The 20,859-nt window shown below is 48.9% G+C and overlaps 1 protein-coding gene across 10 annotated transcripts in view; it reads right to left on the bottom strand.

Moving 5' to 3' along the window:
- Positions 1 to 20,859, bottom strand: part of foxp1b (forkhead box P1b) — a 171,511-nt gene that overhangs the window by 130,106 nt on the left and 20,546 nt on the right. For 8 of the 10 annotated variants that reach the window (XM_056438293.1, XM_056438292.1, XM_056438291.1 and 5 more), the window contains one exon: positions 4,146 to 4,190. The gene's annotated coding sequence lies outside the window, so the exon portion shown is untranslated. Of the gene's footprint in view, positions 1 to 4,145; positions 4,191 to 20,577; positions 20,655 to 20,859 lie in introns of all 10 variants that reach the window. The other 2 variants (XM_056438294.1, XM_056438296.1) reach the window with 2 other exon arrangements.

Genomic DNA, 20,859 nt, shown 5'->3' with positions numbered 1-20,859 from the left:
TTCCTTCATCCAGAGGCAAGACTACGGTTCTAACAGTGGTTGATCGATTTTCAAAGATGGCTCACTTCATCCCATTGACCAAGCTTCCCTCTGCCAAAGTCACCGCAGAGGTCATGATGAATCACATATTCCGGATCCATGGATTCCCTAATGACATTGTTTCCGACAGGGGTCCACAATTCATTTCCGCTTTCTGGAAAGAGTTTTGTCGACTCATAGGTGCCACCGTCAGCCTGTCATCAGGTTATCACCCTCAGTCAAATGGACAGTCGGAGCGTCTGAACCAAGAACTAGAGACTATGCTACGTTGTCTCGTCTCCCGGAACCAGACCACCTGGAGTGACCACCTCACATGGGTCGAGGTTGCCCACAATACCCTTCCTACGGCGGCCACAGGTCTCTCTCCATTCCATTGTGTCAATGGTTTCCAGCCTCCACTTTTCCCTAACAACGAGGAAGAGGTGATGGTTCCATCGGCACATGCCATGATCAGACGTTGTCGCAGAGTTTGGGCTGGTGCTCGCCAGTCTCTTCTCCAGTTCAGCTCGGATGAAGGCTGTTGCGGACGTTCATCGCAGGGTCGCTCCTCCTACAGTCCAGGCCAAAAGGTTTGGCTCTCTACCAAAGACTTACCACTCCATGTCGCCTCAAAGAAACTGGCTCCGAGATTTGTGGGTCCGTTTCCAGTGTCCAGAGTCATCAACCCGGCCGGTACGCTTGCAACTCCCAGGACCTTGAGAGTGCACCCAACGTTTCACGTTAGTAGAATCAAGCCGGTGTGAGAGCACACTTGTTCCCGCCTCAAGCCCCTCCACCGCCCCAGTTCTTTGAAGGGGTGACGTTTACAAGGTCCGTAAGCTACTGGAGGTCCGTAATAGGGAGGGCAAGCAATTCCTGGTAGACTGGAAGGGTTACGGTCCTGAGGCTAGAAGCTGGATAGCTGCTTCATTTATCGTAGACAAGACTCTTATCCACGACTTTACAATCAGCCTGGGCCATCAGGAGTTGGCCCTAGAGGGGTACTGTTGTGCACCGACAGATATGCTAGAGAGGTTCAGGTCATTTATGTTAGCTTTCTCTCATTCCAGGCTTCCTGATTGTTTTCACCTGTCATCCCACCTGTCTCCTATGCTCATCAGTGTCAGCCCCGCCCCTGATTGGTCCCACCTGTGTCTTGTTACCATGTGCTTAAATTCCCCTGTCTCCCAGTGTTCCTTGTCAGTTCGTCTTGTCTTTTGCCATGATCAGGTCAGGGTATTTTGTGCTCTTGAAAAGTTTTTGATCCCTCACTACGTGAGCGCTTTCATTTGCTCACTGCAGAACTGAAAAATAAAGTACTTACAAATACTTTATCTCTGGCTCCCGGGTCGTGCAATTGGGTCCTACTTCCTAAGTGTCTGAGTTCGTAACACTTGCCACATGAACGCTGCACCTCCTCCCTGCCAAGCCCCAAACACACACACACACACACACACACGCACCTTCCTCCTCGGAGACATGCGCAGCGAATTCCTCTGGAAATATCACAGGTTGTTAGCATTCCAGAGAGAATTTTACATGGGTGTGCACTCGGGCCTTAATTAGAGAGACACTATTTGATCATTCGGCAGCTGGGCTTTATTAAAAATACGAGTTCACAACGCCCCACAGTCACCCCCTGGCTCACAGAGGCAGAAGAGTCTGTGAAACGTAGTGTGAATATTCATTACTTGACTCCATGGGGTCCCTGTGTGTGTGTGTGTGTGTGGGGGGGATCTAGGCATCAGCAAAGTAGTATTTACACTTAGTTTATTAGTGCAACATGTGACAGTCGGTGCGTTTACATGATGGTATAATTCGAATCTTGCTTTAGTCGGACTATGCTATCTTTTGGGGGATCTGCTGTTATCCCAATATACATGGCAGTGAGTAATTCGAATCATTGGCCGAAAGCATGTCATATCCGATACGATAGGTGGCGCTGTTTTCATTACAACTCGTGGTGATACAGCCATTTCCGCTTGACCTCTTCACCACTACCAACAACAACCAACAACAACAACATCAACATTTCGAGAAAGATGGCGAACAGAGAGCAAGGCGAAGCTACATCCCTCTACTATTCTTGCATGATGTTAATAGTGACATTATCGTCTCTTTCGACTCTTTCGACTTCCGGGTCACGACATGGGAGGGAGGGGGGAGGAGGGCGGCGGGATCTCAAGCATGCGCAAAGACGCAAAGTCCAGTTCCTAATCCAATTCACCGTTACATGCCGCGATAGTCGAATTATCAACCGGATCGGATCGAGTTATCCAGGGGTGTTAATCGGATCGTAGTCGGACCGCACATAGTCCGACAAAGGTGTTTACATGAAAGGGATAATTCGATTTCAGTCCGACTAAGCCAGTTATTCGAATGCATGTAAACACGGTCAGTGGTACCCACCTCTCTGTCCTAGAGAAATGACTCCAGTGAGGAGTCATATAAATGGATTTAGTAAAACTTCCAAAAAGAGTTTAAAGGCCCCCATGATGGTCTAAATGCTATTTCGGACAACGGCCAAATGCGGGTCAAGTGTTGGTGGACGGGGATAACACTGCGGAAAGAGAATCGAGAACCGGTACCCGTGGAAAAAACGGTATGTAGATATTTGGCGCCTTGGAAGAGCGTTCCCCCGAGACCATCGACCAACCGATGTTGACCACGATGACGCTGCATTGTCCCCGCTGAAAACGTGGATTTGCAAAACAATACCGGCGCCAATCGTCTCACGCTTAACGGATGTAACATTGAGGTGCATGGCGGTGCGTTCAAATGAACGCTGGGCAAAGGCAAACCGGTTTTATTTTGATCGCCGTGTATTTATTTATTTATTTGTATGCGTCTTACTCGCATAACTCAAAAAGTATTAAACCGAATCGCATGCAATTTGGTGGGATGATTGGTTATTATCCGGGGACCATTTGATGAGATTTAGCGATCGATCGGGTCAAAGGTAAAGGTCAAGGTCATGAAAAGGTCAAAATCTTATTTTTACCATAGCGTGGTCAATTTCTATCCAATTGGCATGCAACTAATGCCAACATGTTCGTAATTCAATGCCCAATCTTGTGATATGCGAAGGTATGCGCTCTACCGAGTGCCCGTTCTAGTTATGGATGTGTGCGCTTGTAATTGCGTAAAAAGTTTCGGGAATTCTGACCCGTTTAACATTCCAACGCTGAGCCCAATGCTTCTAAGATATAATTAAAACCGCTAATGCCGCGATTCTCTTCTTTAAAAAAAAAAATACAATCATTTACTTCTATTTTGTTTGAATGCGTTTTATGCAAATAACCACAAGGCATGACAATAACAAAGTACAGCCCTGTGGACGGCGCTTTCCCACCCTCCGAAAAATGATTTCAGACGCTGCAACAACAACAAAAATCCTTTTAATGAGTCTATATATATAAATAATATATATTACAATATAAAAGAACCACAGTGTAATCCTCTACACAGGCCCACTGAAAGCCTCGACCTAAATATCCGCGGAGAGCCTGAGCTGCATCGACCTGAAGAGAACAGAAGAGATGTAAACTAGATCTGAGCAAGGTCGACGGGGACTATAAAGCAAACGGCGGCGTTAAGGTGAAGTCTTCCCCCTGTGAAGGTCGGCCGTGTGCCGTGTTTACACGACACTGCAGGCTTTGAAATTGTTTTGCAGTGTGCGGAGTCTGCCCGGGGCCATTGTTTGTTTTGGACGTGTTTATACACCACACGAGGAGTAATGACTTCGAGGGTATAGTCGGGGCGGCGCCGTGGCACGCCGTCTTGCAACGTCTTCGGGACTTTTCGGGTTCAGCGCGTCGCCGTCGTCGGCGTCGTTCAAAGTGACGCAAATGTGTCGGTGCCGTCGGGGGGAAACGAGGAAAATCGGTTGCAATGCATAAAACTCGCCGTATCGTTTTGTTGCACCCGATCTCACAGAAGAAGTGCCACGTGTCGCTCTTTTAAAAGACGTTGGAGAAAAAAACGGTGTGTCCCAAAAGTTAGAAGAAGTGGATGCAAAAGAAAATACGTCGGGGGGAGAGGGGAGGTGCGTGTGTGTGTGTGTGTGTGTTGGGGGGGGGGGGCTATTTGTTGTACTTTCTACTGACGTGTGCATGAGGAGTACTTACTTTGATCTCTGGCTCCACAGGATGTCGCCACCGGAGTCTCCTTTTCTGATAGAAGGGGAAGTGGGGGGGGGGGAGAGAGAGAGAGAGAAAACAATGATTTGAAACATGAAGGTGACGAACAAAAAGCAAACACGTGTTGCAAACATGCTTTATTTCCCCCCACATAATCACCTTATTAAATACCAGCGGTGAATCCACCTCGGATGCTATTTGGTTGATTGTGGTGTGTGTACACTTGTGCGCACACACACACACACACAGGCGCACCTCCGCGTATGAGAGCAGGGTCACTTTGAAATTAATATTCATCAAAGCAGAATTAAATAGGTTTCCCAGTGTGTGTGTGTGTGTCTTAAATATGTGTGGATTCATATTTAGCATCTTCAACCAGAACTCCCTTGATTAAACAAATAATGACACATCCCCAAAAAAAACTGTGAATTAATTTGAGCGTGGCACTAATTGCATTTAAACACTGCTCCTCCCTGACCTTGGATCAAGCGTCTTTTAATTACTGGCTTCCGATAGGCTGAGTCCCTCCAGTGTTGATGGGAAAATAAAACAAAATTGCCAACGTTTTTACTCCGAGTGTTTATTTTGTGTTTTTATTCAACACCGACAAGGCGAAGCTCTCGGAGCTCCGACCTGCCGCACGTGACCGCTCGGCCTCTCGCGGCGGAGGCCTTGTCCCCGTGGCCCCTTCACCTCAACTCCTTCCCTCCGAAACAGCGACATGTGTTTCCTGAAAGGGAGGAGTGGTTAGAAAAAAGCCCATCCTGCTTTGACCCCCCCACCCACACCGCCGCCGCCGCCGCCGCCCTCCTTTCTGCAGAGCCAGCAAAACTTCCCCGCGAGGGGAGGTGTCCGCCAACTCAAACAGGGCTCATTCTCGTCTCCGCGGGCCCGCCGGGCCGGGCCGACCCGCGCGGGCCCCCGCGCCGCTCGGCTTCCTGAGGGCTCGCTGCAGCTGGAGCGCGTTGAATGAAAAGGTAACGGCAATGTCACGGCTACTGTAAACTTGGCCGGGCCGCGCTCCTGTCAGCAGGACGTTCCCAATCAAGAGCAAGAAACAACCCCGCCTCGAACTCTCCCCCCCCCCCACCCCCTCGAGTCCAAAACTTCCTACGAATTACAAAAGAGAGCGCAACACGAGCGAGAGGGCAACCCACCGCTCCCTGATCTTACCATAGAAGAAGAAGAAGAAGAAGAAGAAGAAGAAGAAAAAAATGCCAAGAGACCTGGCGGAGTGACATTCAGCTTGTGGGGGTTTAAAAATACGAGCAATTTGAAAAATGATTAGAGTCTTATTTTATTGTCGAGCGGAGAGAGGAAACCAGAACAATCAAGCCGGCTGACGTGTTTCTCTTCCTTTTTTTCCCTTCTTCTTCTTCTTCTCCTGCTGAATTTAGAAACACTAATTAGTTTTGCTCTCGTAAAGCCAACCTGAAAACGACCAATTAGAAAGTGAAAATGAAACGGGGGCTCGTCGTTTACCACCGGCTTTGAGTCCCACGTGCACAACTTTAACTGTGATGACTTTCACACACTCACACACACACACGAGATGACTGGCACGCCGCCCTCCTAAAACCCGATGGCACGTACATGTCCCGACCAGTTAATGGTACTTCACATCAAATAGCATTTTGCTTTAGTGAAGAGGGAGACCATTACAGATCTGCGTGGCCACATCAAACCCGGGCTGAGCAGCTTGGCCATGCAGATGTCTGAAGTACCGGTCTGGGAGGAGGATGCGGCCCATCAGGCTGACCACGGCGCCAGCTGGTTTTTTTCGGCTACGGACCGACCGCGGGCCAAACTGTTACCCCCCCCCCACCCCCACCCACCTCCACCACCACCTCCCAGGTGCCTTGTTTCTACGAAATTCCTCTTTCAAGAGCACCGGAGTAATTCCTCAGCATGTAAAACTTTGTTTGAATACCAAACAGCGGGGGCCCGGTACCTCCACGTGTTTCATGCTTAACAGGGCATTGCACCTGCTGAGCGCTTCGCACTTGGCGAGTCATTAGAGAGCAACGTATAAAAAAAATTGTTTTTGAAACTTGTGGAAATCATCTCTAGGAATTTTCAACCGCTATGACCCCCCCCCCCCCCCTCCCCATGAGCAAAAGCAGTGGCGAGCGTTTCATCACTGTCGGGCCGAAGACGGATGGGCTGTCAGGGCCTTCCCCTGTCCAGGATCCAGCTCCTGGGCTGAGGGAGTGGCTTAAAAAAAGAACGAAAAGTGGGCCGGGGCTACGCTTTTTTTCTCTTTTCCGGGGGCCCCGGCGCCTTTATGTGCCGTGGAGTAATTCTCAGATGCCAGGTCGCTGCCAACGTCCTTGCAGCCGATGGCGGCGGGGCCAGCGAGTTCACATTAACTGCAGAGTGTAACCGCGCCGAACATCTGCTCATGAATGAGAGCGCTGCCCACCAACTCGGCGAGTTGAGGCCCGCCGATGAAAAGAAATCCACTGTTCTCCGTTGGCTGGCACGCTTTGTTTTTTTGTGTGCACAATTCTCCCGAGCCCCCCTCCTCCTCCCCCCCGAATTATATTAAGAGAATTTCAGCGCGGCCCGGTGTATCCGAGATGAACAGCTGGCGCGGAAAAAGGGATCCGCTGCTCGGGCGAGAGCTCGGGGACTTCACGCGGGATCTCGCCTTCTCCTCCACCGTTTGTCCTTGAAGGTGGGAGGAGGGGAGTGGGGGGTGGGGGGTGGGGGGGAGAAATATCAGTGTTAAGCACCCAGGTAATAATAAGAAAGCAGAGAATACATTTTAGCTGATTGCACCGAGCGTGTGTGTGTGTGTGTGTGTGTGTGTGCACGCTACAGAGGACGGAGCGTAACCGATGGAGACGGGAATCGATACGGAGTGGAGAGAGGCGGAGAAGACGGAGAGGGGCAATCGTGACAATAAGTAGCTCCCTCGTGGGACACATTCAGCGTTCACCTCGCCTTTTGTTTGGCTTGTTTGGCTCATTAGATTGGTAACGAGGAAGCCCCCCCCCCCCCAGACAACGACCCCCCCACCACCCCAACGATATGGAATCCGTCTAACCGGACGAGAGCGGTCTGTTCAGGATTGTTCAAGTTGTGTTGTTACGCGTTCAACCGAGAAGACCCTAAATATCTATTTACAGTGATTCTCTCTCTCCTCTTAAAAAGATGAGGAAATAGATTTTTATTTTTTTTATTTTTAAGGAAGCGACGACTCCGAGCGAACACTGAGAATAACAGATTACCACACTCGATAATTTCACTTCCGCCTTTCGGTGAAACACGGTTGAAAGTGTGTGTGTGTGTGTGTGTGTGTGTGTGCAGCAGCTCAGGACACAACCTGAGATTCATCTCATCGTTGGCTTGATCTTAATCAAGGTGCTCCGCGATACAATGCACTGTGAGTGATGTTGGAAGCAATAGCCCCCCCCCCCCCCCCCCACACACACACACACACAAAAGATCTGTGAATATAATATTGCCACATTGAAACAGAGAGAAGCTCATTTGAGCTGGTGACAAATGACCACACTTTGTCTTCCTGACAAGACCCCTCCTCCGTCAGATGTCCGACGACGCGCCGCAATGGGGGAAATCGCGCATTATCGCACACCGACAAACAATTACAAGCGTGTCATTAGCGGGCGAAACCCCGGGCACCGGAACCATTAACTAAACACAACGCCGCGCGCCGCGCCAGCCGTCGGGAGAGAGAAGCAGGATGTAGATGAAGAAGAAAAAAGGGCGCCGAGGCGAATCAATCACGACGCCAGAGAGAAAACAACCTGATGCTCGCGGTTTATTTTAGGGGACGGGTCGAAATGTTAGGGATGAGAGTTGGCGGGGGGAAGGGGGGAGGGGGATTCCTTTGTTGCCAACTAAATGAATCACAAAAATAATCTCAAGCAATCAAAAGTTCCCTCGTCTCCGAATAAAGATTCATGCCTCTGTGATGACAGAGCGGTGCCTTGCCTTTATATTAAAAGTCAACACTTTGGAGGAGTTTCTCTCTAATTGACTTAATCAGATACAGAACATTAGTGGGGTTTTTCTCCCTTCTTTTAATACGTCTCCCGGTGTCAGCCGGCAAATGAAAACCCGAGCCTCCGTAAATATGACTGCTTACTTCCAACACAAACATTGTTGACACCTAATGCAATTTCAGCGGGACATCCAGCTGAAAGCACACCGGGGTAATATAATGCTCTTAATGAGAATCCCTTCCAGCTCGAGACCTCGGCGAGATAGCCATAATGCACGGCTTCTCTTTTTAATAAAATAATTGTTACAGTTATTAAAGATGAATCTCATCACAGTCGAGATGACAAAATAATTCATTACCAAAAACCCAGGCTTTAAATAGCTGCAAATTATGAAGCATTACCCCTCCCCCACCCCTTGAAAATACACTTCCAGATAAATGGGTTCGTTATTTCGTATAAATATTAGATATATGATGACCTTGAAAGGAAAGAAATATTGCAACTGCCCATTGAGGAGTTTACACACACATACGCATTGAAATCAATGATAAACTACCAACATGATATCTAATTTGACTCTTTATTATTACATTACACGGGTTATAACTCACAGGACTGTGGCTGCGTCATCATTTATTCTTTTATTTTTTGAATTAAAGCTGGACCATTGACCTAGAAATGTCATCATTGTGTATTGTTGTTTACATGACAGTCATCACAATGCGTTTCTGTATTGAATCTATGTTTAATATACATTAATACTGGCATTACTTCCCATGTATTATGCTGGGGACGGTGCATGCTCACTTCATACAGTCCCTTATTGATTGTTGTGTTGTTGATCTGCGTTTGTCAATTGTTAATTATTAAATAATGCACAATTGCTCATTGCAAGTTACCAAAGTGGTGCTTTAAAAGGGGGCGTATCATGCTCATCTTCAGGATCATTTCTTTTGGGCTGCTACTAGAACATCGCGACATGATTTAGCATTTTTTTGTAAACCCTTTATTTTTCTGGTCCTGCCTGTGTGAATGAAGCGCTCCGTTCCGGTGCCTGTCTCTTTAAGACCCGTCAGCTCGGGCCGGTCAGCGTTTTCCGGTCTTAAACATCTGCGCAGTTGCCGTCATCTCAACGTTAGTCGTGATGTGTGACATGTGTGTCAACTACACCAGGGATACTCAGCCTTATATAACTTAAGGCCAATCAAAAGACATATTTGGTTAGTTTTTATGTGGATTCTTGATATGAAAACAAGTTTTATAAACATGCATACGTTGCATTCCAGATCACTTTGTAATATGTGTTATTTCTGGAAGGGAACACAAATCTGAATTGAATGTCCTGTGTTTTCGTAATGGCCTCGTTTAAGTCAATTGTGAACCCTTAAAAAATAATGTCAGTTGTTTGTTTGGGAATCAAGGAATCTAGGAGATACTGTGATTTTTGGGTCATCCGTATATTACCCACACAAAAAAAGTAATCGAACTACTTGACAGCCTCTGCGCCGTGCACTAGATCCCTCTACGAGACCCACCAGCGGTTGATGACAGCCGAACTACTCTGGAGTTTAGCGCCACTTCTGCCGGTGACTCATCGTTACGTCATCGCCTCCAAAATGCTGACGGCTCGTTTACAGTTTCTGAATACGGGGCCGTGTGCAGACTTTCACAGTATTTAAATAGCACCTAGAAATGCAAAAAAACAACAACATTGAACTGTCGTGTTCTTTAATATGGGACCTTTTACATGACCTGCTATTGTTTAGTTTTAGTTTTTAGTTTAGTTTAGTTTATTTCGATCAGCAATAATATACAAAAATCAAAATTTCAACAAAAGAAAGTGGCTAACCGAAAGGGTCAAGGCTGAAGCTATCAAGCTTATAAGTGCCCTAACCTATGATTTCACGAAAAAAATTATTTCAGAGAACCATATACCTATATATAGTATATATACATAGACATATGTTTAACACAAATTGAATCCAATCCAATACATAAACATATATACATATACACATACATACATATTCACACACCCATATATACATATACACACACATACATAAATACACACACATACATACACATACACCACACACACACACACACACATATTGAGACCACAGCCACATGGTCTCACTTATTCCAGTTCATCTTTTGTTCCTCCTCGCAGCTCCTCCACGCGTGAACCGGAGTAAACGCTGGAACGCACGTCGGTACAAACTTCCGCAGCCCGACCCCCTTTCCAGTTCACAGCGCTCATATCGCTTTAATTTATGTATTCAAAAGAGATAATTTACAGTGATGGCATGAAAACTTCCCAGCATGCCTTTTAACCCGCCGTTTTTCACTCTCTCCGCAGCAGGATGTCCAGAGGAAATGCTTTATTAAGATCCTGCCGACGTGAAGAGCCGCTGTGACTTACTGATGCATTACTGTCTAAAAGGCAAAGTTATTTAGACCAATAAAAAGCTAATATATTGTTGGAGTGGAATTACACATAAGTTATCTCCGCCTTAATAACATCACCGCAACCCCTGATGTTGTTTAGATCAATAAAGCCCATTAAAGTACAGACCTCGAGCGCAGCTCTGGCTGCGCTGCCGCGGCCAAACGCTGCTCGCCGGCATGCGAGAGAGCAGAGGTCGTTCTCTGGCGAGCAAAAAGTGGCCGAAGGGAGAAAAGGAAAGAGAGAAGAAAAAAAAAACACTTTGAACTCGATGCCGTCAAAAATTGAAATCGGGGTGAAGTTGCCCGCCACCGCGGTGCCTTCTGGTCTGCAGATAAAACAAAGAGCAAAGACGCCGCGCCGGACACCGGAGAAGAGACGGCTGGTGAGGCGAGAGAAAGAAAAGAGAAGAGAAAAAGGTGAAGTGGGGTCGTCGGCGCCGAGCTTCCTGCGAGGAAGAGGAGGGATGAAGACGCTCTTCTTCTTTCAACACTTCCGGGCAGAAACCCTCTCTGGGACGGCGCGCTTCGTCTTTGTCCTCGTCCCCGGTGACATTACGGTTGAAAAAACAAACAAAAAAAGTCTGAAGAAACATACAGTGGTATGGTCATCATACTGTGTGTGTATGTATATATATATATATATATATATATATATAATATATATACATTATATATATAATATATATATAATATATATTATATATATATGCATTTCCGTCATGCTGCTCATTCTTAGCAGTGTCCACCAGGTGATGCACTAAATCATCTGTGCAGCCGCCGTCCATCAGCCCCGTGGAGGTGTGATGACCACCGGTGTGGCCACTCCCAACGAGGCTCCGCCCCCAGTTATGATGACAGCACAGAGAGGAGAACACGGGACTCAGGAGGCGTGAGTGTGCACCCGTGTGTGCGAAGGAGTGTGTATTTGTGTGCAGCAGCGTTCACGTGCACACACACAGAAGAAGAAAAAATGTTTTTTTTTCCGCCATCTCTACACGCAAAGCGTTTTGTTTGCGTTTTACTCCGTAAAGTACGGCGTGTCCCCTGTGGCTCGTAAAGTGTCAATAGGAAGTTTACAGACATCGAGCTGCTCGGGTGACAGAAACCACAGAGACAGAACGTTCTGGTGCTTTTTCAGCTTCTCGCCTCGGCGTGCATTTCAGAGGACGACTCTGGCAGACACCGTCGATGTCGAGAAGATATAAGACGGGCAGCTCTATTCTTCTTTCTTTTTTAATAAAATGACATTTGAGGAGGTGCGGCTTCTCTCCGCTTTGGATCTATATTCTGACTCCAGTTTATTTGAGATTATCAGTGGGACTGCTGGCTAAAAGGCGTTAAGATATTTGAATTTTTTAAAGCTGTTAAAGTAAAACCAAGCAAGAAATAATATCTTTAAGATCTCTGGAGAAATTTGACGAAACACAACATACAGGGTTCTTACACATTTCGACCAATGGATTTCCAGGACTTTTCCATGACTTTAAACCAAATTTCCATGACCAAACTGAAATCTCAGTATAAACATGAACATTTTTGAAAATGTTGCGTATTGAGAGCGTACGCCGGCTTATATTTTGAGCGTCTTTCTTTAAAAAAACGTATTAATTATTTCAAACTCGGCGTAAATGAACATGTGATTATAACACATTTCCATGACTTTTCCCAAACTTTTATGATTTAAGTTTTTTCCATGACTTTTCCAGGCCTGGAAATGACCATTTTAAAATGCCATGACTTTTCCAGGTTTTCCATGACCGTACGAACCCTGGACAGACAATACAGACGTGGATCACACACACACACACACACACAGGCCACGGTGATGATTTCCAATAATGTAAAGAGGATCAACACTGACAATGTCATATTACCCAACATTAAATGCATCAGAGAGCAAAAAAAACGAGACGAAAAAAGAACATGAAAAGGCAGTGAAGAGGGGAAAGAAAAGGCACAGAAGAAAGAGACGATCTTCCACCAGCCTCTAAGTGATAGCATAAATAAAGTGTGGCCCATCTTTTACCTTCTTCAATTATCTGCCGTTTGACATGCAAGCTGAGCACAGTGTAATTAACATCTCTGGAGATAATGGGGTCGCTACTCTCTGATCAATCTCACACACATATATTATTTGCCTTTTACCAATCCGACCTCCTGTTCTCCTCGAGAAGGGAAATATTCCACAACAGATTTCTCTTCTTTTTTTCCCCCGAGTTTGGGGCTTTTAATAAAACTCTGGTAATGGGACTAATGACTCATCCAATTGAGCTCATCTTCCGAGCATCAATTAGGGCTACGACCCCCAGCGCGCACTCGAGACGGATGGAGCGCCGAATAACAAAAATCCTTTTCCGAGTCGCGCAAAGACGGCAACCTTGTTGTCGTGTTCGATCGCGGGCGGCCTCATTAGACAGAGAGGAGGAGAGTGAATACCAAAAAAACAAGTAGAACAGGTGTTGTTGCTGGAGCTTTTTGCACCAACAACACAATCTGGAATTGGTCGGTCGGCTGTGTGTTCCCTTGGTCTGGTTTAGTTTGAGCTTAGTGTGTTAACAGGCTCACTCAAACCTTTCCCTACAATGACTGGGGTTGGATACCGAAACCCGGTGCCATGTCTTGCATTTATAAAAGTAGGACAACAAACAATAAAACTAGAACGGGCACTCGGTAGAGCGCATACCTTCGCATATCACAAGATTGGGCATTGAATTATGAACATTTTGGCATTAGTTGCATGCCAATTGGATATAAATTGACCGTGCTATGGTAAAAAGAAGATGTTGACCTTTTCATGACCTTGACCTTTGACCCGATCGATCCCAAAATCTAATCAAATGGTCCCCGGATAATAAACAATCATCCCACCAAATTTCATGCGATTCGGTTTAAAACTTTTTTTGTTATGCGAATAACACGCATACAAATAAATAAATAAACTAGAATGGGCACTCGGTAGAGCGCATACCTTCGCATATCACAAGATTGGGCATTGAATTATGAACATTTTGGCATTAGTTGCATGCCAATTGGACAAAATGTATCGTGCTATGGTAAAAAGAGTTTGACCTTTCCATGACCTTGACCTTGACCTTTGACCCGATTGATCCCAAAATCTAATCAAATGGTCCCCGGATAATAACCAATCATCCCACCAAATTTCATGCGATTCAAGAACATTTTGACCTGTTCATGACCTTTGACCTTGACCTTTGACTCGATCGATCCCAAAATCTAATCAACTGGTCCCCGGATAATAAACAAGCATCCCACCAAATTTCATGCGATTCGGTTCAATACTTTTTGAGTTTTGCGAATAACACGCATACAAATAAATAAATAAATACACACACGGCGATCAAAACATAACCTTCCACATTTTCAATGCGACGGTAATAAGCATTATAACCATGTTTAAGCTAGCTCGGAGCTCGTGCTACCTCCTAGCTTGCGCGAGCTCCGAGCTAGCCTACGAGCTAGCCTACGCTATGCTAAAGCGTTGTATTGCTCTTATAACAAAACAAACAATGAATCCTTTTGCACTCCTGCCCTGCTTTTTGTATTGTAGTACTTATTGTGTTTGTATGTTTTATGTTCACTGTGTGCACCTGTACACCAGAACAAATTCCAGGTAGGTGTAAACCTACTTGGCACTAAATACTATTCTGATTCTGATTCTGGCGAGAACCATCCCTGATGCATCATCAGCTCTCAACAAAGTACTGTGTCTGAAACACACACACACACACACTCAAAAAAGCCCAAATTCCATCTATCTCTAATATTTATAAAATATGTCCGACTGCAACAGGTTGACCGACCAACAATGTATGCATGTCGGGGCTATTCCGAACAGGAATGATGATTTCGTTGCCCCCCCCCCCCGACCCCCACCGCCCATCCCCCTTACACTGTGAACATGACAGACCTGCATAGCAGCAGGCGCCTTTGGGCAGACCTCAAGTCAGCCCTGAGATTTATGTTGTTGTTGATGTGTGTCAGGACCAAAGTGAAGTGTCTGGGGGGGGGGGGGGCGCAATGATTGAACACCTTTCCAAAAAAAAGAGGGAGAGACCTCACTTCCTCTTTCAGAGACTAAACTGAAATAACCGTGTCCCTGTAATGACAACCGCTGCTTCCATTGCATCATCCACAGGTCTGGCCGCGGGGTTTCGGTCGTGGCGTTTGAACCTTCAGGACCGCGAGCGCCGCGTGCCGGCCGCTGTTTGGCAATCCTGCGGTCGACTTCGGAGCGCCTCGATTATCGTCGTGTCCTCCGCCGCCGTCGGCGGAGTCGCGCCCTCACTCAGAAGTGAAGCGGTACAATGTCAAAAGGAGTGGAAGAGCGTTACCGTGGAAGTGCCGATCGTGCAACAAGCGATTAATTGAGTCAAAAAATATATAAATAGGTCCATTTTCATCACATAGACAGAAGGATAGAAACTTTGTTCTTATTATTTTCAGATGTGCATCTCAGTTGGGATGCCCAGGCCTGCTTCGCCATCGCTGTAAGAATGAAAGAGATGTGTGTGGGGGGGGAGAGAGCTAATTCTAGTAAAGACCTCGCTAGCTTTCGACAGTGTTGTTGACTTTGCAGGCGGAAGCGTACTCAAGGGGGAAAAGAGCTGATCAAAAGAAGTGAAGGTAAGACAATCACTGTTGTTTTTGCTGCAGGGGGGGGGGGGGGGGGTTAAGAGCTTTACCTCCAGTGTATTATTAACTCAGCGCTGCCTGGACACGCGGGGGCAGTTGTTTTTTTCCATTTATTTTTTTACAGTTGAAGCCAAAACCAGATGTGCGTTTTATGTGGCGGGCTCTCCGAGAGTTTAAACGCCGCTCTCCGCACAGATGAGGCCGTAAGTCGGGTCGTAAAAAAAAAAAAACTGCCTTTGAAAAACTTCCGGTGGAAGGATTAAATGCCGACGTGACAGCGAGTGGGGGGGGGGGGGGACCCGCCATGAGGCTCACCTTTCGGAGGGGGGGGGGGGGGGGCAGGCAAACACCCGCACGCTGAGCTGATGCGAAGACGGGGCGGGGCTGCGTTCAAAGGCCCTTCGCTTCTCCGCGGCACCAGGTGGCTGCGCGTGTGCTCTCTGGGTGGCACGACGCGACGTCGCTCACACTTGCGTCGAAATGAGCAGTTTACCGTAACGCGGGGCGACGACAAAGGTAATTGTACTGCCGCAGCCAGTGTACGGTGCTATGACTGACATTTACACACCTTCAACTCCCCCCCCCCCGCGCCCCCCTCCTCCCCTATCCACAGCTTTACAAGGTGGAATTCCAGACACACACACACACACTTTTGGAAAGTATTAAGAACACACTCTTTCTTTCACACTTGCACTTTTTCCTCGTGTGCTAAATTTGGTAAACGTTCTCGACTTCGAGCGCCTTTTCCTCTCGCCGGGAGACAACCTTTGGTCGCACAATGCAATCGTGATGCTCCGCACTCCCTTTTGCCGGTGACCTGTGTTGACTCCGGTACCGCCTCCCGGGTCGGGCAGGAAGGCGTGCTGAGTGAGCTCTCTGCCGTTCTGTATCCAGGGCCCAGCCTCTACACACAATGCAGCCGGCCCCGGCCCCCCCGAAGCCGGCCAACCCCCACCTCCTCCTCCTCCTCCTCCTCCTCCCCAATAACCCACTTCCCATTCTTCATCAAACCTGGAGATTGCAGTGTGAGAGGGTGGAGATGAGAGCGATGGGAGGAGGAAGAGGAGGAGGAGGTGTGTGCTTGTGTGTGTGTGTTTGTGCTTGTGTGATGGGGGGTGGGGGGGGGGGGCACATCCTGCGTGAAACCGCATCCTGAACAAGCATCGCTGCGTCTCACTGTAAATAAATACGCTCTCCTTCCGTCAACTGTCACCGCCTTGGCTCCCAATCACCTTCAAGTCCAAACAGGAAGGTGCAGGAGGGAGGCGAGGGAGACGAGGGAGACGGCAGATATGAGCTTTAATTTGCTCCTCGCTGCACTTTAGCTCCTGACCAGCTGCCCCGGCATTCGTCCCAGGCCTCCGAGTCCTTCCTGTCACCTCTCATTACAACATTATCCGGGAGGAGGCTCCCCGTGTCGCTGGGAAATCCCCGTTTGGTGGCCCCTCTCCCACCCCCCCCTCCCCCTTCCCCCCACCCGTTCATGTAGTTCTGCATACGACACGATTCCAAAAAAAGCCACGCGCGACATCCTCAGAGGAGCTGCTGCTGCCTTGTTACCTGCTGATCCTCTCATCTCTCCCCCCCCCCCCCCTCCCTCGGGAGATGCAACTGAGCAACCGAGCACGACGCCGGCGACCGAGGCGTGACGAGCTCTCGGTCCATGAGCCGCTTTGTGTTGCGAGACTCTCAACATGCCGGCTCGGGGTGTGAATATCTATCATTTGATTAAGTTTCAAAAGGTTGTGACGACAAAACAAACCTGCGTTCGACGAGACCGCGGTGAGCCCGACTGTTGTCATCCAATCAGGTGACAGAACGACAAGAAGTCTGTGCGCCTCGAGACCCGATGAGTTTGGATCTCAGTGAACTCTCTCTCTCTCTCTCTCTCTCCTCTACCTCTCCTCTCTCCCTCTCCCTCCCTCTCCTCTCTCGCTCTCCTCCCTCTCTCTCTCCTCCCTCTCCTCTCTCCCTCTCCCTCTCTCTCCTCTCTCCTCTCTCTCTCCTCTCTCCTCTCCTCTCGTCTCTCCTCTCTCCCTCCTCTCCTCCTCCCTCTCCTCTCCCTCTCCTCCCCTCCTCTCCCTCCCTCTCTCTCTCCCCTCCCTCTCTCTCTCCTCTCTCTCCTCTCTCTCCTCTCCTCTCCATACCACTCCCCTCTCCTCTCCTCTCCTCTCTCTCCTCTCCTCTCTCTCTTCTCTCCTCTCCTCTCTCTCCTCCCTCTCCTCTCTCTCCTCTCCCCCTCTCTCCTCCCTCCCCCTCTCCTCTCTCCTCTCTCCTTTCCTCTCCTCTCTCTCCCCCTCTCTCCTATCTCTCTCCCTCCCTCTCCTCTCTCTCCTCTCTCCCTCCCTCCCTTTCTCTCCCTCCCTCTCCTCTCCTCTCTCCTCTCCTCTCTCTCTCTCTCCTCCCTCTCTCCTCCCTCTCCCCTCCCTCTGTCCTCCCTCTCTCCTCCTCTCTCTCTCCTGCTCCTCCTGCTCCTCCTCTCTCTCTCTCTCCCTCTCTCTCTCTCCTCCCTCTCTCCCTCTCTCTCCCCCTCCCTCTCTCTCTCTCTCTCTCCCTCTCTCCTCTCTCTCCTCTCCTCCTCCTCTCTCCCCCTCTCTCTCCCTCTCTCTCTCTCTCTCTCCCTCTCTCTCACTCCCTCCCTCCCTCTCTCTCTCCCTCCCTCAGACACTCCTTTGAAGAAGCAAAATACGATAATAAGATCACCATCCAGTCAGGCAGGTCACACTGAAGTGTAACCTGCCTGAATGTTCTGGAGTAAAGAACCAGGAACAGAAGATAATTAATATCGTAGCAGCTCCGTTGTCTCACAGTCCTCCGGCGCTTCATTGTGTTGCTGCCATTGAACGAGTTGGGCTGAGAAACGCCGTGCGGCTGCAGACGGCAGCGCATCGGTGTTTGACCCGGGCTCAGCTCTGGGTGGGGGGATGGAGGGTTGGGGGGGGGGGGGGCACAGACATATAGTAACTGATCCGTCAAGACAGTCACATGGACACATTTACATGCGAGATGAACATGTGATCGCTACCGGAATCAAAGTGGCCACGTATTTCCAAGACAACCACATACGGGACACCAAATGGGGCGAGTGCGCATCTCGTAAATCAACACGTTTCTCGAGTCGGCCAAAATTAACAAAGACGACCCCCCCCACCACCCCCCCCCGGTCCTTGACTGTTAATCCGTACACAAAAGCCTTTGTGATAACAGCGGCGGCATGTAATGCTCCGACAGTGATGACATTCTACGGGCAAAAGGATGCAATGCGCTGCGAGCTCGGTCAAAACCCACCAACACAAACACCGTGATCGGAGGGAGACGCGCGAAGGAAGTACGACCGAGTTAAATTAGCCTCACAGTTTTTAACAAAACGGTCTGTATACAGCGCGTTGCTTCAGTAAAGAACTGCCGCTCGGCTCGTTTCAAACGGGAAGAGATGATCACTGTTATTATATTCAAACCGAATTGTCAGTTAAGATAGGCACTTCATGCAAAAGTCATTGGTGGTCATGTTTTGCAGGAGAGGGGAAGGCGGGGTGGGGCGCGAAACAAGTGACGGATACGAAGCCGGGAAGATTTAGTGTCGCCTTGCATCGTACACGTCTCGACGGAAGAAAACGAGCCGCTGCCCCCCCCCCCCCCCCCCGCCCCGGAAGCGCCGCCAGTGCTTCGCGCTCGCGTCGAGTCGTGAGCCGTCTCGATGTGACGGCTACGGAGCAGGCCCCTCCCCTTTCGCCTGAGGGGAGGAGGCTCGCTGGCCAGACACATTACTTTAAAAGAGCAACATCTCACTGAGCCTGTCACAACCTGCCCGGGGGGGAGGAGAGGGCCGGGGGGGGGGGGGTTGTGGTGTGTTTACGGTTCATATCCCCAGGACCCCGATTGTTGTTCATTTCCTGTGCGAAGACAAAGTAAGCACCGACACGTGCTCCTCCCCGGCCTTCACAGCGGCTGGCCACAGACGATTATACAATTAAAACAATTATTTTTCCGCGTCTTATCTGTCAGAGCGATCTAATTCGCCCAATGGAACGACACTAATGGAGTGCAGACCCTTTCTTTCTTTCTTTTCTTTTCTCGCGACAGAAGACAACGGAGCAGAGAGCCGGGGGGAGCAGTGTGTTGCGTTTGTTGAGCAGGATGTCGGCGAGTGAAGTGGAGACCCCGGCAGTTTGCACTGCGGCCCACGAGCGAGGAAACGGGGAGGTTCGGTTTGACCGTCGGTAAATAAACAGAGTGACCCTCTCGTGTTTGAGACGACGCTCGCGTGAATCATTCGTCGCGGCGAAACGAGGAACCGGGAGGAAGCTGAAGGTGAAAAGCGGTCGCTTTAAAAATCAGGGCTCTCAGCCAGCGGGACGCGGAAGAAAAAAATGAAATGTAATGTTTCGCCCGTTCAAATGAAATGAAACGTGGTGGAATCTGACGGACGGACGCGAGACACGCGGGGAGGATTGAGCCAAACCCTGACCCTGGATATCCTGCGTCCACCCAGTGTGGACGGGGGATGCGGAGAGGAACTGCTCCTGCTGCAAGTTCAAGGGGAAATGCTTCCGATGGCGCGGCTCCGTCCTTCCCAGCACGCCGAGAGCTTTATGTTTATGAGCTACCCTGATGGGGATGCACATATCCATTAGATACGAGTTCGCCTGAGGAGGATAGGGAGGGGAGGCCTGGTATTAACCCACGAACAAATGCCCCATCAGCAAAGAGGGGAAAGCTGCCTTTTATGGCAACAGATCACAAGACTCAAGTCATTGGCCACAGAGGCCGCAAATGAGGCGTTAAGTGTAGTGGCAGCCGGGCAGCGGAGGGAAGAGGAGCGGAGAGATATGACCCCTCGGCTCAGCCGAGCACGGAGCTGCCCTCTGCCTCCTCCCCGGCGCTCTCTCGCTCTCTCTGCCGCGTCGTCGCGCCGAAAATAAATGCATCAAAACGCGGTGAGAGCAAACGGGCGTCCTCAATTTTTTGGGCGTATAAAACTGTCACCTGCAGCCACGTTCATTAAAAAGGGCATCGGTTGGCGTTGCAGCCGTGTCATATTTCTTTCTTTCTAATTGAATATTAATTCTTTTTTTGACGCAATATTCGGAGAGATTCCTAATGGACGTTTTTGGTAATTAATTGCCAGACGGAGAGAGGCGGGGCTAGCGCGGCGGATTGAAAAAAAAGAAGAAGAAAAAACAACGCACACACACACAACTTGACGTGGAGATTGTGAAAGAGAGTGCGGCGAAGGCGGCCTGCTGGGAAGGTTTCATCATTGTGCTCCTCCCCGCTGCTGAGAGCAGGGAGGAGATAGACTCCTCTTCACAGTCAGAGATTTAATTGCACGCAGATTCCATTACCTCTGCACAAATGTCACATTCTCTTCTGATCAGGGGGCACGGCAGCCACTGGCAGCGGCGCTGGCAGGCGGCCAGACCTTAGTGCAGAAAGTGTTCAGCCAATCAGAGCTCAGAGGTGAGCGGAGGGACAGAAAGATTATAGTACGCCAAAGATGTTGAAGAGAGAGGTGGGGAAAAAAAGAGGAGGAAAAAAAAGTCCCGAACACAGAGCAGCTGACGGTGCTACATTCAGGTAGAGGGCAATATGCTGCATTAACATATTTTATTGATTTCACATGGGCA

The sequence above is a fragment of the Pseudoliparis swirei genome, chromosome 18 (genome assembly GCF_029220125.1).
Source record: "Pseudoliparis swirei isolate HS2019 ecotype Mariana Trench chromosome 18, NWPU_hadal_v1, whole genome shotgun sequence".
Taxonomy (NCBI): Eukaryota; Metazoa; Chordata; class Actinopteri; order Perciformes; family Liparidae; genus Pseudoliparis; species Pseudoliparis swirei.
This window is presented reverse-complemented; position numbering and strand designations above follow the sequence as displayed.